Below are 18237 nucleotides of genomic sequence, written 5' to 3'. Positions count from 1 at the left end.
CCTGGGTGATGGAGTGAGCAAAACAAACTGAGAGAGGTGGTCAACTAACTTGAGGGCTAATGAATCATCCTGTGGTCCCAGTCATTAGGTGTCAAAGCCTGTAAAACATCTCCATATGCATAATGTATCACATATGAACCATCACAGAATTATTTACAGCCGCCATCTTGCACTTTTCTAATCGACGCAGGAGCAATCAGGAGATGGAGCCGCGGTAGCATCCAATAAGTAATTAAAACCAAATTTATCTTAAGAAATGAGCAGTTGAACATACATTAGTGGGATAAGACCTACATAAAATGACAGAAACTGGCTTGATGATAGATGTACTTTGTGTTTACATTAACTCTTTAGATTGGTCCCTGTCCCATCCGTTTATATGGTGGACACAGGACTTATGGCGTCACCCAGCCAGCCACCAGTTGGAGATCAAAACACTTTGGCTTCACTTCTTCAGCATCAAGATGCCAAAGGTCAATAAGATTCACCCTAAAATGCTGAAGGCTTTGGATGTTTTCATGTAGAACTAATGGGAAACTAAGCTAAGTGTGGATTGGTATAAAAGTACATTTTTGTAGATTATTTGCCAACAAATGCCTCCAATGCTCTGTCATTCATATCTCAGATTCATTTTAGATAAAAACAAATGATGGTCGAAATTCAGAGGAAACAACGTGAACTCCTTGTTGGGGAACAGCCGACGAGCAGTCATGTGAGTTTGAGGTCTTTGCTCCGAGCCATCCGGTCGCTGTACAACTGAAACCCGAGTCTAGTTCTAAGTGGGTGTTCGACTGCAGAGGCTGCGCTTGGTCACTGATTCGATTAGCGATATCTATTCTCAAGGTGCAGCCAAGGAAAGGAGACTGTTGTGTTGTGTTCCCAGTCGTTAATGAGGACCAGTAAAACGGAGAACGAGATGAACGGGGGGGATTTGTGCAGCATCTGCTATAATACAGTTTGGATAGAACCATCGTGATGAAGAGATGACTGGGATGGTAACTTCACTGGCGGTCATACATTCTTAGGAATAAACAAAAGAATAAAAGCGCAGGCACAAGTGTGTGTTCTTACTTTCTCACCACCGACAGAGAATTCAGGATCTGGTCAAGATTCTTTCTGGATGTTTCCCCTGAGTGAGTGAAGTCTGTATCTCACTCAGGCCAATGCTGTAGAGAATGAAGGTTTAGCAGCGAACCAGAGAGGGAATTTAAATATGTAGGTTAGGATCATCTTAAACTATGTCGACCTCACCTAACTCTAATTTTTAATACTACTCAGTTTTTTTCCTTTCCTCTCTTTTTCATCTCCTCATTCAAAACTCTATATTGAACTTTCATTTTTAATCTGAAGGTAATTCACAGCCTATGAGTCATATATAATTGAGTTTATCTGTAGCCTACTATATACTTAATCTTTACGCAGCTAATAAAACCGAAAGAAATTATTTCAACATAATCTTTGAGTGTAAGTTGTAAATCAAATCGTTTTCTCAAAGGCTTTTTTTTTCAATATGAGGCTGTTTGCCTTAAACAAATATCAGTTTACCCACTTTTTTCAATTTAAAACCCATCTACTCTCCATACAGGTCGACAAATCCCTACAATTGTTCTCATTCGTAGTACCCCCCCCCCCCCCCCTTTACACTTCGTGTCGCTGGCCCAGCTGGCAAACACAGGGTCAGCCCAGGGTCTCGTTTCCAGGGATGTGATACTTCACTACAGACGAGAATCACTAAGCTTCCCTCAGGAGGCTGAGACAACCCAGACGAAAGGGCACGGCAAGATTGCAAGGTAATGAGTCCATTAATTAAAAGGATTCTCAAAACCGGCTGCCGTGTCTCGGCCACACGCACGCCGCCGTGCACAGACACACACACATACAAACACACACACACGGACACACAAAGAGAAAACACTGTCCCTCTGGTTTGCAGCTGCAGCACAGGTGACCGCTCAATCCGCGTCTCCCAGTTAAGCAGCAGATTGGTGACCGCTGATTTAAATGAGGTGGGTGAAGTGGCCTCGTCCGTGAGCAGATGAATGAAGTGCAAATGCACCCGGAGGCAGGTGTTGGATCTAATCTGGTCCACGGCCGCCCACTCAAGGAGGGAATTGAACAGCATCAGGAGCCGTAATAATAACGCTGGACTGCACATGAGCCACTTTAGACCCCTGCTCTCAGTGTGGAGGCCAGTGGTGTCCATTCAACTGCTCTCTCTCACACACACACACACACACACACACACACACACACACACAAACACACACACACAAACAGTCCCCAAGGTGTAGGGATTTGGCAGAGGTGACCTGTCATTTCCATTTCTTCGCTCCTTGTTCAGTGTCTGATCAGTGAGCTTCGATTTATCTGCTGCTATAAGTGTGTGTGTGTGTGTGTGTGTGTGTGTGTGTGTGTGTGTGTGTGTGTGTGTGTGTGTGTGTGTGTGTGTGTGTTTGTGTGTGTGTGTGTGTGTCTGTGTGTGTGTCTGTCTGTGTGTGAGCTGTGTCTTGAAGTAATAAAGGAATAGACAGTTAGGCTCCATAGTCATTGATTGGGACCGAGCAGACCTGACCCTCTTAGATCCAGCGACCAAAAATCAGCAAGTTGGCTCCACTGATGTGACACGTACACACACACACACACACACACACACACATACACACACAGAAACCCCCCCGCCCCATCGATCAGTGTGACATACACTGAAGATGACAGATACACTGACAGTAATCAGCACTGAATGTGGAGAAAGACTTTCCAGAGTGCGAACCAATTTATGACTGATTGTGACTGAATGATGGACAGATAGACACTCTGATGCACGAGGACAGGTGAAAAGATGAAAGGATGGCGGGGGGGGGGGAGAGAGAGAAAGATCACAGGAGCCAAATGGCGACATGTATGATGGAGCGACAAAGAGAGGAGGAAGAAGATAATGCATGCTGGAGGTCAGACAGGAGCATTTCCCCCTATTGGTGGTTTGTATCAGCGGTGTACGGTTACACACACACACACAGACACACACACACACACTCGTGCACACGCTCATGTGCACTCTTTGCCCCACAAGGAGACTGAGATTGGATTATTGATCGCTCTGAGACAGGAGGATCTCAAAGGACAGAACAGGTCTCTTTATAGAGGGACTTGTGTGGTGATAGTCACTGCTAACAGGAAAACAATAGGTGACCTTAACTCACAAATGATGAAATCAACACTCACCTTGGTGACTTTTCATTCAAGAAAAAGGTCCAAACACACACTTTTGTTCTTTATTTTATTGCATTGGTCCTCGATCACTGATGAAAAGCAGAAAACTACATTTTCTCAAGTCTTGTTGAGAACAACACTTACATGTAATTCCAGTGTTCAGGTACTTGTACTTGAGGATTTTCATTTTCTGCTACGTTAAAGTTATACACTACTCAATTTCAAGTGGAAAAAATAAGGTTTTTACTCTGAACTGAGCCAGCGGCTTCAGCAAAAGAACTCCAGCCTCTGAAAGCTTGGCTACTTTTCTCGAAAAACCTTTAGTTTCAAGTTACAGGATTGTTTGAAACAGAACAAATGTGAAAATCTGTGACTTAAACTTTAGGATGCAAGATGGTTTATTTTAAAAAAGAATACAAAAATAAAAAATAAAAGAATAAAATCTTTTTTTAAGAAGCCAAAATAACATAATTGCAATTTTATAGTTGAATCCACTTCAATTCATTGTAAATAACCACAAAGCCTTTTTTTATATAAATAAGATTGAAAGACTGATGAGTTTCTACTTGTGCACCAATCTCCAACATAACAACACGCACACAAAAAACAGTGACCGTAAAGAAGCCCTGTCTCCCACATGCTGTAGGTCATCAGGTTATGAGGAGTGTTCACCCATATCATGTAACACACATGTACACAAACATGCAGAGCAGAAGCAGACAGACACTCTCCACCACAGAGACCTGGAGACTAACCTCGGTGATCCACAACCAATTGAGACAGATTAAGTGAACTGAGTTCTGAGAAAGATACGAAGAAACCTTAATCATCCCGGAGGGAGAAGTTGGTCTTAACATCGGTTTCACTCTGAGGTGTTCATGTGCTATGGGAGAACAAAACCATCGGGGTTAACATGCATGTGTGTATGAAGGGTGCGCAGATCAAAGTCATAAACAGAAACAAAGTAGAACTAAATGCTTTGGATCTTTTAATTGCCAATATTAACACTCACATTAGAGTGCATCTCACTCATAACAAACAGAGACATTCCATGAGGATAAGGCTGTGAGACATTGATACCCTGGAAACAGGAGGTCTCCATTTGGACATTTCAAGGTGAGTTAGAGCCTGTGACCTCGCCTGCTTTCCCATGAACAGAGCTTAATGGCTCCTCTGTCCACTTGGTAGCTAGGACCTCTGGTCCAGCACTCAGCATTACAGTAGAACATATGAAGTTTGAAGTCATAGGAATAAAATGTACAATACATGTAATGTTGTTAATTTTGATAAAGATGTTGGATTTGTCTGAAGCAGTCGGCCTAACTGACAGTTTTTTGCAAAAACATATTCATTGATATCGGTGAAAACAAAAGGTTTAAATTTATTTAGGAGACTTGTTTGAAAAAGGCTACTAAGTGTATTTCAGGCTCAATATGTGATATCATGATAACTCTGCATTATCTACAGGTAAATGATATAATGTTATTAAAGCCAGTGTTGTGCCTTGACACACAAAAAGCACAGCCCGTTCTCCCCAAACAGTCTACATGAGTTATATCCATAACACATAACGTAACACATTTATTGCATTACTCCAACACACAGACTTTTACTAACACCAGCTTTTGTAGTGCTTCACAGCGTGATGTTTTCCACTTCAGTTAGTGTTTTAGCCAATATCCCGACTGGAAAACCACAGTAAAACAACTAGAAAGGCACTCAGGGCTGGGCAATTAACCCAAAATGTTTCAAAACCGACGTTTATAACGTCTGACCGAATTAGTCTTGCTGATGGCAGTTAATTTGGTTACTTCTTTCCCCAATGGATTCATTCACAAACTGTCAGGTTTCCGCTACATTTATTTTGCAGCTGCAGTTGCGGTGGCGGGAGATAACGATCCAGCTGTGGTGATGGGAACTGGGGGCATGCAAATAATCGTTCATTGATCATCATCAAGATAAAAGTTTGAAATAATTGTGATATTGATTTGAATCACAGCCCTACTCAATATAATGTTTACTTCCACCTAAGCCCAACAGTCCTCTAGGGAAATCACATTTAAATGAATTAATTCTGGATTTGGATCTGCACCAAAACTGTACTCACTCATAAATATCAATCCCCTAAACATGTCTGATCCATCAATCAATTAATTATTCTCTGGGAAATCCCAGAAAATTATTAAAGACACCACATATTCTGCAATTTTCAATTATTTGGCTTATTCCCCATCCCTCATCCCTCCAAACATTTTATGGAAAAGTTTCTGCACAATGCTGCTAAACAAAAGAAGACAGCAGGTATAAGCTCAAAGTTTAAATTAAATTCATCCACTATCAGTGTGAACCAATTCATTTTAATCTGTGTGAATTCAACTTTAAACCAGCGCTTGTGAAGTGTGAACTTGCACAACACTGATCAAGTGCTTGCTGGAAACATGCAGGATGAGGAGGCTGAGTGAAGCTATGTGGGTCAGTGCTCCATCTGTTTTTCAGTGATGGCTGAAGTACACACAATTGTTGCACGTTGTGTCTCAATTCAGGGGCCGCATCCTTCAGAGGCTGCATTTGAAGAGACTGATAGCATCAGCAAGCGAGGCGAAAACATCTGAAGAAATATTTGTAACATTTTCAGATCTCTACCAAACAACTTATTTGTCTATAGCTCTGTTGCTAGGCAACAGCTGTAGGGACGGGACAAGCGGGTAATGAAAGGGGAAGACCAGACCGGGTCCCCTGAAGGATACGGCCCCTGAAGTGAGACACGGCTGCAGTGTTGCATCTTGTGTTCTTTTGTTTTTTCCTGTTGATCCTTCTCGGTTGATCACCTGATTGACACACACTCATTTGTCCATTTATATCGTACCGCTGTACTTGAGCGTTGTTTTTTTTAAACTGTCAGATTCATTCAGTTCAGTTGAGACAAAGTCAGCATGAGTGGGTCCCTGTGATTTGTTTGAGCCTGAAGACGTCTATTTAAACCATTTAGGGGCAAATCCTGACCTGGTATCGTACTTCAGCAGCCGCCAGACAAAAACAAACCATCAAGGTTATCATGGGATGGTAATGAGGCCCCTTCATCATCATTTACTGGATGTGATACCCTGTTATTTATCAGTATGTCATAATGGCTTTCCTTTGGTCCCCTAACGAAGCAGATGCTATCTACAGAAGACCCCCCCCCCGGACTCTGGTTCACATCACCGGGTGAATGTACGTGGGCTCGGGAAAGATGCAGTAACAAGACATGCAGGGAAATCGGACATGCATTCCTGGGTGGAAGCCACGGCAGGTCTGTGCAAACATGCTCCATGTGGTAGGAATGATGAGCCTGTGAGGGGTCACTGTTTGCCTCTTATCCTCCTGTTTGGACAGGACTCCAACAATCACATTGATCCCAGCTCATTTAAAACGAGGGCCCGGCATGACAAAGCTGCAACCCACATTTGTTAGGTATTAACATGCCATGCAACCATTCCCAACCCCATGCTGTCTAAATATTTAGGAGGGCTTTAAGATAACTGGTGATCTCAAAGAACATGCTGGATGAGTTTGAGGGTGTGTATTTTGTTTAGAGAGAGCGGAGATCAGGGAAAGGCTAACACTGACAAAATGCTCTGATGGACAGCCGTTATTAGTTGACCGCTGACTAATTCCTAGAGGGAAATTAGCAGGAGAAGCCTCGGGTTTTAAACGTGTATCCAGGCTAGTTTAGGCTGGAAAACATGATTAAAGCCAAGGCCTCGGGTGGAACCAAGTTCATTTCACCAGAAGGAAATGTTTGTCCAGTGGGTTAAACCTAGGTGCTCCCGATTTTGGCATTTTTATTAATGTGGGAGGATTTAAGACATATTTTATTAGTAAAAATGACAAATACAACAGTTTATTTCATTGAACATATACTAAATTACAAATATTGTATAAACCGCCTAAATTGAGTCAATTACAACAGTTGTGTTAAGATTTCAAATAAATGTATTTCTGTCTTTGCGAAGAGAGATTCCTAAAAAAAATTTTGGAGCTATTTGGAACTCAAACATGTAACTTTAATCATAGACTGTTTATAAAGATGGACGACATGACAGCTCCCAATAGGGAATCCAAAGCGTCCTGATTGCCTCCTAGTGGCTAAAAAGGTTTCTGTCGTTTAATATCAAACCGATGTTTAAGTAAGTAAGTTTGGTTTAAATTCGTTTCGGGGTGAAATGTAATGATTGACAGCTGAGACAAACTTCCCCATAGGTCGAGTACGTCCATCTCCATCCCCCGATCACTACTGCGAAGACTCTGGCTCCATATGCACAAGATGACATGTATCAGATATCTGAAATTTCTATTCTGCATAATGGGAGGAAGCGGAGACGTGTCATCCATCTTTATATAGTCTATGGATTCAAAGGGGTTCATTATTTAAACATTATGAGAATAATATAAAGTAGGTGAGAGGTCATGAACTTGTGAACTTGGTGTTTCGGGTAAGTGAGACATTAAAACTATCATGGAACCAACTCTCTCTCCACTGTTTACTATCACCCTCCTTCTGTTCTCGTCCTCAAATTGCTCATCTCTGGCATTGATGTGTGTGTTGGTGCTTCTGTCTGCTCCCAGCCAATGGAAGTCCTCGACTGGTGCCAGGCGCTGGCAGAGTGTTGGCCAAGCTGTTGGAGGGGGAAGCTCACAAATTCATTTCAGCGTTGCATCCGCTGACAGAAAAGGTGGGAGCGGGAACCCTTGGACTGTCCTTACTCGGCCATTCAGCTGTGCCCTGAGGCGCCCACTATCCTTGGCCCTGAAATAACCTGCGCCGCACACTGATTATCACCGCGGAGAAAACCCTTCACACAAAAAAGGAGATGAAGAGAAAGAAATATACTCCCTTGCAACAGAGACAGTGACATCACTGTTTATGTGGCTGGATGGAAAAACACCAAGAACCCAAGAGTAGAGACGGCTGAAGAGTAAATTGAGAATAAGATTGTCAGGAAGTGGAATGCAGCCCCGTTTGGCCAGAGTGGAGAGAGGAATCTTTAATTAGAATGTGTTGAGAGATCATAGTTTCCCTTAGAGCTATCGGGGCCTTTTCATGTTTATATAATGCATATGCATGGACTGGAGCAATCATCTGAAACCAGATACCCAATTTCACATGGTGCAGCTCAAAAGGTTTCACTGAGCAGTGCAGTTTTGGACCTGAGACTCCGAAGCTGAAAGGTAAATGTTGAGGTCTGAAACAAACATGTGGTGGACATCTGAGCTCCGAGAAACGCAGGGAATATGAACAATGCGTCTTATGAATCAACCCCACCACCCCCCCGCCTTAGAAAAACAGCATGATCACAGGAAATCAGCAAGTCATGGCAGGATGCATTACGGGATGAGGCTGAATCACAGAGCTGCGCTTCCTCTAAAAAGACGAGCGGGTTTTGTACCACTGGTGTGAAAGCATGTCATCTCACGGCCCCGAGCCTGAGAGCTCCGACGTCTGCCAGCATCGTCAGAATCAGAGCAGATCCCCAAAGACCATCCGACAGCAATCACAGCAACCCCCCCCCCCCCATCCCACCCGCCCGCCTTCCTCATCTAAACCAGCCATAATATGACGCTGGATTAATTTTTGTTCCTCTCCGTAAGCTAGTGAGAAGGGGGAGAGAAAAAAAATGCTTAGTGTCCAAAATAATGAAACATTCCATGACACGTCCTTATCAGCCAAATGAAAAAAATCACATTATCTTCAAAAGGGGTTTTAAATGCCCGCCCACCCGTTTGCTCGCTACCTCGAGCTGCACAGGGAATATCAACTGGGGAGACAGTAATTCGCTCGAGCGCTTAATATTCAGTTCTCAGCGATGTAATATGCAAATGTATAGGGGTCACGTAGAAGTCACATGGAAAAAAAAAGAGATCCTTAAACTTAATTTAGTAGGCGGTTGGAGGTTTTTCTAAGAAAATCAGTCAAGTTATGGATAAGGTTCAGTCGAAGTCAAACTGGCAGACTGTAGCAGGGAGCAGGGGGGGGGGGGGGGGGGTCCCTGCAGCCCTGACACAAGTTGATCTCTTCAGATTGACTGTGTCTGCACTCTTTAAACCCCACAGCTACCACATTAACACCGAGCATCTCCTCCGGTTCCCCCACAGGAATCTGGTGCAGCCGTGTAGAGCTTGTCCAACAAATGAGATAGTGGAGCCTGTGAGAACGTGGAAAGAGAACAACATGCGCTTTGCACAAGGACAATTTATATTTACTCGCACTAGGCAGATTACAGAATTCACACGTTGTTTCATGGGGGGATTCTTTATCTCTCCTTGAACTTCAACACGCACTAATGTTAGGTATGGAAAAACAAATCCATGAAACAAAACAAAAATCCCATGCATGCACTGTAGGTTTGTTTTGAAACGTCATATCTCTCTACTTACCTGTCAAGTGGAAAAATATCATTATTTAGCAGCTGTCCACATGTGATGTGTTGGCTTTTAAAAAAAATCTGCGTGTTAGCGGTCATCCTTCACATGGTTTAGAGCAATTGTATAAACACCCGAGCTTCGACTACACTTGGTCCTATAAAAATTAAAGAAAATTCAAACTGGACATACTCCAGGTGGTTATATGCTGGGTAATCTACTGTCCGAAAAATGGCAGCCTTTCAAAATAAAACAAATTAAAAAAAATATATATTACAGGAGCTGGCAAACAAAAACAGATTTAAGTGCCTGAGCTGTTGTTACTGTGGAATGTCCATGGGTTTTAGTGTCTGAGAATGGCTGTATCGGTGAATCTCCAACAGCTCGAGATGTGTCATTTACTTGTGTCTGCACACTTTGTGAAAATGTATACCACACAGATATCGCATGTCTGGTAACAACCGGGGATTGTTGTCTTGTTGATGGGCCGGTTCGATGCCGCAAAGGGACGGAGGCGACCGTGCCACAGGCCTTGCTAATCGCTGCCAGAGAGGAAGAATTAGCCATTTGAAGACGGGCCGGACTGATAGAGGGATCATGAAGCTATTAACCTCCAAACAAGCTGCTGAGAGCCCAGCAGATGGCAGGGCTGATGGTGAGAGGGCTGCCAGATTGGGTTGTGAGCAGGATGACAGCCCAGACTTCTCATGGATGCTGATAGAATGGTCTTCCCTTCCAGGCACCGCACCATGTGCTGCACATTGTGCGTATATGCATGTACTGCATTCGTCAAGGAGAGCGTATATGTTTGGGTTGGACTGCTTGCATAAATGCATACATTTGTGAGACGTCTCAAAGATATTCCTTTCTGCCCAAAATAGGACTGGCCATTTATTCAAACACCTGACAGTGGGCCTAATGTGAGAAAATGTCTGTGTCCTTATCCAAAATCTGTTTCAATTTAGATTTGAGGTTCCAGGTCGGATTGCTCGATTTTGACGAATTGTTAAATTGCATAAATAACATAAATTTCAGCTTCATACACTTTACTTGTTGTTCGTCTTGTGGGTACATTTGAGCAACAAAATCTTTAACGAATTAGTAAAAAGATGTATTTGACACTTCAGGACGTCTTAGTGTGCTTAATTTGTTGAAGGACCTCAATTTGTTTTTTTTATGGATAAATTGGGCTATATTGGCAGTAATGGGATGTTCTGTTCATAATTACACTACTACAATTCTAAATCTAAAACCTGAGTACGAGTGACTGTGTTGGCTGTCACTGTGACAAGTGCAGTGTCGGAGTTCCTGAAACAATTACAACATATTAATAGTACAGCTCTCACTCACATGTCATCAGTGCAGCACTGAGCAGTGACAGGAGTTATGATTCGACGTCAAAATTAAAAGTTAAAAAACGTCTTTCTAAAGCAAGACATGACCTTAACAGAGATAATGGCAAAAGGTGTCACAGGTGATGACACTGTTGGGTGCAGCAGATGATGATATTTGATGGAGAACTGCACAAAAGTTCCTGATGCAATTTGTATTATTTCATATTTTTTAAGTAAAACCTTACAACTCCATCAGTGAGCTTGAACTATGTTTTATGTGTGTCTGTGTATGTTGTTTTTCTGACTTCTGCTAACCATTTTTTTCTACTCTTCATAACAAACAGACAACAGTAAACCAAGCAGGATACAGACGACCAAAGAGGATTGAGACATTAATGCCGGAAAGACATTACAACTTATTCACGGGGCTGCGTGGAAGAAGATTTCTCCCAAATGAGGACGTGAGAGCGGAAGCTGCACGTGCATCTCTTGAGTCTGTAGTAACCGTACAGAGATAAACAGAGGAACAGCACTGTGCTAATAGACGTTAGTTATGCAGCCTCTGATGCTTGTTGACAGAATTGAAAGGCACAGTGCTGGGATTCAATGGTGACGGAAATAACACACACACAGACACACACTCAAAAACCCACAATGTCACCCAGCAGGACTATGTTTGCATACAAATATTTGATTCGGGTACTAACTGTGAAACATAAACACATAAACACACATGCAAATTAATTCGGATAACTCAATAGTTCCCAATGTGGGGTTTGGGGCCAAAACCGGGCAAAATACTGTATATTTTTACTTTAACCAACTGTGTGTTTGAATGGGTTTATTAATATTTCCATGCACTTTATTCAAAAAAGTTAGCAAAAACAATAGCTGAACAGACAAAATGCTAACGTCAGAGATGCGCTGTCTACAAACCAATCATTGTCGAGTATTGGTAAGACGCAGCCCACAGAGGTCATATCGACAGGTAGCACGTAGGCCATGCAAAAATCTTAATCTCTAAAATTCAATGTGAAACGAAACGAACAACATCAAATGTAAACACTTTAATAATGGCTTGAACCTTGGTTCAGGCCCTGGCGCACATTCAAGTCGGAAAACACCCTCTGTAGGTTCTGCTTGGGGACTAATGCCATTAGTCTTAATTAAAAACTAGCTGATCCATCTACAATTTCCACTATAGGAGAATACTCACTTTTGGTGCTTGTATGGACAAGGAACACCCACATGGTCCCAAGTCGTGATTGCACATCTGTTTAATAAAACCTTTGCATGACTTCTCAATGACATCACACACCAATCCTTAATAAATTGAGACGGGTGTGGCCATCATGTACATACATGTGTTGCAATACGATGCTCGCTTGGGTGGTAATAAGGTCAGGTTTACCCAAAGTAATATTTACAGTTACATCAATGAAACCTTATCTCTCCACCCACGATGTATTACAGTGTATTTGGCTGTTTTCTGAATTTTCCTCGCAAGCACACACAGAGAGACAACCACACACAAAATATGATTTAAAGTTTGTCCTGACCGCTCTCAACTCTCTCTCTCAACAGGATGAGAAACCGTTTATATCAACAGCTGACAAAACGTCCACATCCAAGCACTGGAGGGGATTTTCACGCAGCGAGACAATCTTGCTGGTGTCATGTTTTATTCAAATGAGCCTAACAAGAGACCCCTATTAAAAATTCATATTGCTTCGAAAAAGACAAATAGTGACGGTAAGGCTATGTTTCAAAATGTTCAAAATGTAGGTTAAGGTTTCAACAGAGCTGTAGTTGTAAAGTGAAAGCAGAGAAACAAAGGTACAGGGGAAACAAGTCCAGAGGGACACGGTGCAGGGATTCGTCGTGATCAACGTGACTTGTAGTGGGGATCCGAGAGGCTTCAGCCTTCAGCTACGCCTCCAGGTACATACTGTCGGAGTCAAGAGACATGAATACAGGTTGGGACTTTGTGTGCTTTCAGAACCAGAGCATTACGATGCAGGTCAGAGGGACGTGAACATGGCCGTAGAGTGGATGAATGTTTTGGGAGGGGACAAGTGAATTAATTAACACATACTTGTATAATGGCCTGTGCTGCTCTCATCCCTGTAGATCCCCACAGAGCTCTGGGTAACACATGCAATCCTCACAGCTGAGAAGTGAGTCATCACTCATACACGTGGACACACACACACACACACACACACACACACACACACACACACACAGACACAATTTGCTTTATGATACAGTGAAGACTTTATGTCTGTTTATTCCATAACCCCCTAACCCTAACCGTTCCTACTTGTGCGGCCATAATACTCCACAGATGGTGGCTCCAGCTACTTCACAGCTCGTATTCACAACTGATTTTTAAGAGCACTTTCACAAACTGAACTCTTGTCAATAGAAGTTTTTTACTGTATGGCTGTTGTGGCCACTAGGGATGGGCGATGCACATCTTTTATTTTCAATCCAATACCAGATGTTTTAAATACAGATACAATATATTTTTTAAGTATTTCATGTACTTTTGTGTAAGGTAGAGGTGAAGGATACGCATCATCCATTCAGTGGCTATAATTTGAGGGTCATAGGGCAGCTGGCACCAATCTCACCTGAGAGGTGCAACACCCTCAACCAGTCCCCAGAATAAAGCATTCCGGCTTCAATTAACCTTAGGTGCTTGTCTTTGGACTGTTGGAGGTCAACACACAGCTGACCTTCCCCTTCTCCTCTTTCCACCAGGTGACCTGTTGTAGAACTCCGGCTTTCAGGTTCAGCCCGTCTCTGCCTGCTTATCTGCCTGCATTGTCGTGAACCACTGTCTGTTTTGCCATTCTGATTTTGGTTTCCTTTTCCGACTGCCTGTTATTGTTTTGAAGCCAAATGCAAGTATATTTTACCAATAAGCACAACATCAGCGAGACAACAAGTTAAATATTCACGTCAGCCTTCTCCAGGAGGAAGCGCTGACGAAGGAAATACCTTTTGTTCCTGTTCCCAACCTGCTCATCCAGCCAATCAAACCCTGGAAAAACCACTTTCTTTCTCCTCGGCTACTTCAAACACAGACATCTCTGGACGTAATGTAGCACAACTGAGCAAACACCGTCATTGGTGGCGTCAATACGTCTTCGTGGAAATACACACACACACACACACACACACACACACACATACACACACACACACACACACACACACACACACACACACACATAAATTGTGTATTAATGGGCCCTATAGCATAGGAAATTAGAGTGTGTTTGGGGTCGAGCATGCCGTTAAAAAGGTAAACAGTGCTGGGGGTCACTGTGGGGTAATAGTGCTGTTTATCTGGGGAGACCAACCAGGTTGTCTGTAATGAGATTAAGACAGATGGGGAGGAACTGTCGGAGAAGATAAAGCGAGCCGGAGGAAAGGGAAGTCTTTGCTTCCACTAGGAGCTTAATCTTCAAATGTAGACAGAAAAAGCAGGGAATGAATCCAAAAGAAAAAGGGGGAAAATACGTTTCTTGTGTAAAATAGTAACCGTAGCTCTGTATTACTCTTTAATGACTCGATTGCTCTGATGGCATCGTGGCTTGTCAAAGCAGGAAAGGCACAGGTGGAACATTCATAACAACTGTGTTACACTGACATGTTCCAGAGAGCCAGTTTGCACCAACGCAGATTCCCGGAACTGGCACACATTAACAGAATGCTGCTATTTTTAATCTGGTTGATCGTCAAAACATCTGCATGAAAGAGGATTAAACTGAATACTCTGTTTTTCATATTTGACAGAGTTTAGTCGGAGTGAAGCAGAAATCAATGCTGCAAACTAGCCGTGTTTCCTCAGTGTGGCTTTGCATATCCTCTGAAATACCAGAATCTAACTTTAATTAAATATATATAATGCTCCTCTGTGCTTGTCAGTCAATCAAGTAATGGGAAACAAAAAGTGAGATCAATCAAAATATATATATATATGTGCACAGTCAGTGATGATTTTAGGATGTGAAGTCTCACAGTTTAACAGCTCTAAGAGAAAATACAATAAATGAAGTGAAACAGATGCATGTGCAGGAAGGAGGGCTTGTACTTACCTATGCCAAATAAGTTTTGGACCTGTCTATTGGTTTGTTTTGATGTTTGTCAACAAGATAATGCAAAAACTACTAAGCAGATTCCCATAAACTTGAAGGGACAAGTAAGAACCAATATTAATTAGCCAAAGATCTGGACAAACGGGAAGAGTCAGGGTATTTCTTTTGCTTTCTTTAACATTGCAAGATTTTGTGGATATTTTCACACATTTTTTACAGGATCTTGATGGGCAAAAATAATCTAGGACATTTAAGGGACTTATATTGTGTGTGCATTTTGGTGCAGGCCCAGATAAAAATCTGGATCTAGTAGATTTAAATGGATTGGATCTTGGTTAGTTAACACGAAACTTGTTGGAACAATGGGCCAAGGGACCAGAAAGAACTCTCTGACTTTTTAACGTAGATCCACACAAAAAGTTGGTTCCAAGAATCTCTTTCTTTAGCATTGTGAAATTGGCCATTTTTATTTTACATTTTTACCATCTTACCTTGGTATAATGCATTAATTCTTAAAAATTAAAATAAAAAGCTTATTCTGCAACGGAGATAGCATATTTTCGCTGTAAGACCTGATTGAATTGAAGGAAACCTGTGCCCTGGTGGAGGTGTCCTCTCTACTGACATCTGTCTCTTGTGGCTGTTTTTAGTGTTGAGGTTGTGAAACTGATGCAGACCTTCCCTCGATGTAATTTGATTCCTCTTTTCCTGAAGTGCTAATAAACGCTTTATCGAGAATAAAACTGAAACATTTACAACAAAGTGTGATCAACACAATCCGTTCTCGAGTGTTATGCCAGGTTTAAATTAATTGTGTGTCACATGAATCAAGACCTTGTCAAATTGCGTTGATGATAATAAGTGTTATTGGGTCTGTGTGAAAACTGTGGTTAGTTTCAGATTGATTCTTTCTGTTTGGTGAATAAACAAAGGAATGAATCAGACAACCTTGAAATCACATCTGTTTTCCTTTCTTTGTTCTCTCTACCTTTGAATCACTGTCTCACCTCTCCACCCCCCTCTGTCGCTATTTCATTTCATTATTCTTACCCTCATTTGGGCATCCTTCCTGCGTCTACCTTTCTCTTATCCATCTCTCTCTTTTTCTGCCTGGAGCATCGCTGTATGTTAATCTGTTGAAGGAGGAGTACAAGGTGTGTTGGGTTTAATCATCCTGAGGGCTGGCTGGGTGGCGGCTGGAAGCTCGTCTGCTGGGACTAATTGGAACAAAACGCTGCCTTGTTCTCAGTGAAAAAAAAAGAAGCAAGACAGAGAAGGATAAAGACAGAATCACGTTGGCAACCTCGAGTAATTAAAGGAGCGATGTAAGAGGAGATGGATAAGTGTGTGTGTGTGTGTGTGTTTGAATTTTAGATGAAAATAATAATACACAATTTCATTCATTAGTTCATTCAAAATTTAATTCATGAACTGAATAGATAAATGATAATGGAAAGTAAACACTCGAACGGTAAACTGGCAACAGAATTGACCTGCAATTAGTGTTTGGTTGAATGTTTGCATGAGTGGTGCATTAAATGCTAATATTCCAACTAATTCAACATCTGATTGCATAACTTGGGATGGTAGATATGAAAAAACTGAAATCAGTTACCAGACGCCTTAGCGATTATCAAATTTTGCCCCATTTTCGCAATTAACTATCAATAATGCCAAATTTCCAAAAGCCTGACAATTTCATGAATGAAAGACAGTATAAGAGATACATTTTTCCATAAAGTAAAATATGGCCCCTATGTCTGTGTTTACACATGATGGTTGTGATGATATACGTGAAAATGGACCATGCCCCGGTTTTGTGCGCATTATGATGATCTCTCATTTATGGCAGGATGGTGTTAAATACTTGCTTGTATAAAGTTTGGCGCCGTTTTATTATTTATATTTATAAACAATTTTTATGAAATGTGTAGGTATTGTTTCCTTGGATATATTCTTCTGAAAACACGAACATTTTAACCCTCTGGTTCAAAACTTCATAATTTCCCATCTGACCCAGATAAAATTGCAACCCATTGACGAGGTAAGTCACATAAAAGAATACAATACAAACTCAAACCTAGAGTTAACATTAGAGAGCAGGTAAGTGAAATTAATTGACGTTTGAGTGAAGCATTTTCCCCCAAAATACACTCCAGATAGTAATCGAAACCAGTGTGAAAAGTCACTTCCTTCAAAGAATCTCAGCCCTCTGAAACCTAGAGCCTTGGTGTGTGTGTGTGTGTGTGTGTGTGTGTGTGTGTGTGTGTGTGTGTGTGTGTGTGTGTGTGTGTGTGCGTGTGTGTGTGTGTGTGTGTGTGTATGTGTGTGTCCTGATCCCACACACTGTACCTGTGTGTGCAGCGGTGCTTGTCCTACAGTGACACATTAGCGAGCTTTCAGCCGGTAGCTGTGATTAAAGTAGAGGTGTAACTCTCCTCTTATCAGTGCCTCTGTAACAAGTGCAGCTTGTAATGCCACTCAGGTGTCACGTTCTAAGCTTGCTCTAAGTGGATTTGGACGCAGTGAAACAGAACGTAGAAGCCGGTTCTCACCTTGCTTATAGAATCTGTGTTTCTGGAACACAGCTAAGGGCAAATGGTCTCCACTCCATATGGCATGCTGCTGAGACTTTTTGTTTAATTCAAACATGAAGTGCATCATGGTTATATTAAAAATACCCTACTTCCAACCTCATTACACATTATATGTGATTATGCATGTGCAAGGACAGATGTGGGTTCTTAATGCATCTTTACGAACGGTCTACTCATTCTGATGTCTCCGCTCTCTGTCTTCAGTTAAGATACTCAGATGTGTTCTTGTTGTTGAATAAGGCAAGATTTTGTCAATAATGGCAAAGATCACTGCTTCTCCAATGCCCAGGAATTGGGCATTGGACATGAATATGGGATTGTCTCTCCCATATCCTCCATTTTTATCGATTCACTTTCTTTACTGAGAGGTCAACAGGTCAAGATAGTATAAATTTTAAGAATACTTTCTGAAGGACCACATGGGCCAAGTACTAAAGATGGGCTGATGTGCATATAGAGTGGACATTTAGAATTTGAACCGGTCATAACCGCTTAAATTGTTTCATTGCAACTGGTAGTTATTTTGATGCTTTCCTTCTGGAGAGCCTGGACATTGTTTACCTGGAGTCGTCGACTGATAGAATC

This window comes from Limanda limanda, chromosome 16 (assembly GCF_963576545.1).
Source record: "Limanda limanda chromosome 16, fLimLim1.1, whole genome shotgun sequence".
Lineage (NCBI taxonomy): Eukaryota > Metazoa > Chordata > Actinopteri > Pleuronectiformes > Pleuronectidae > Limanda > Limanda limanda.
Note: the sequence above shows the minus strand (reverse complement) of the source record.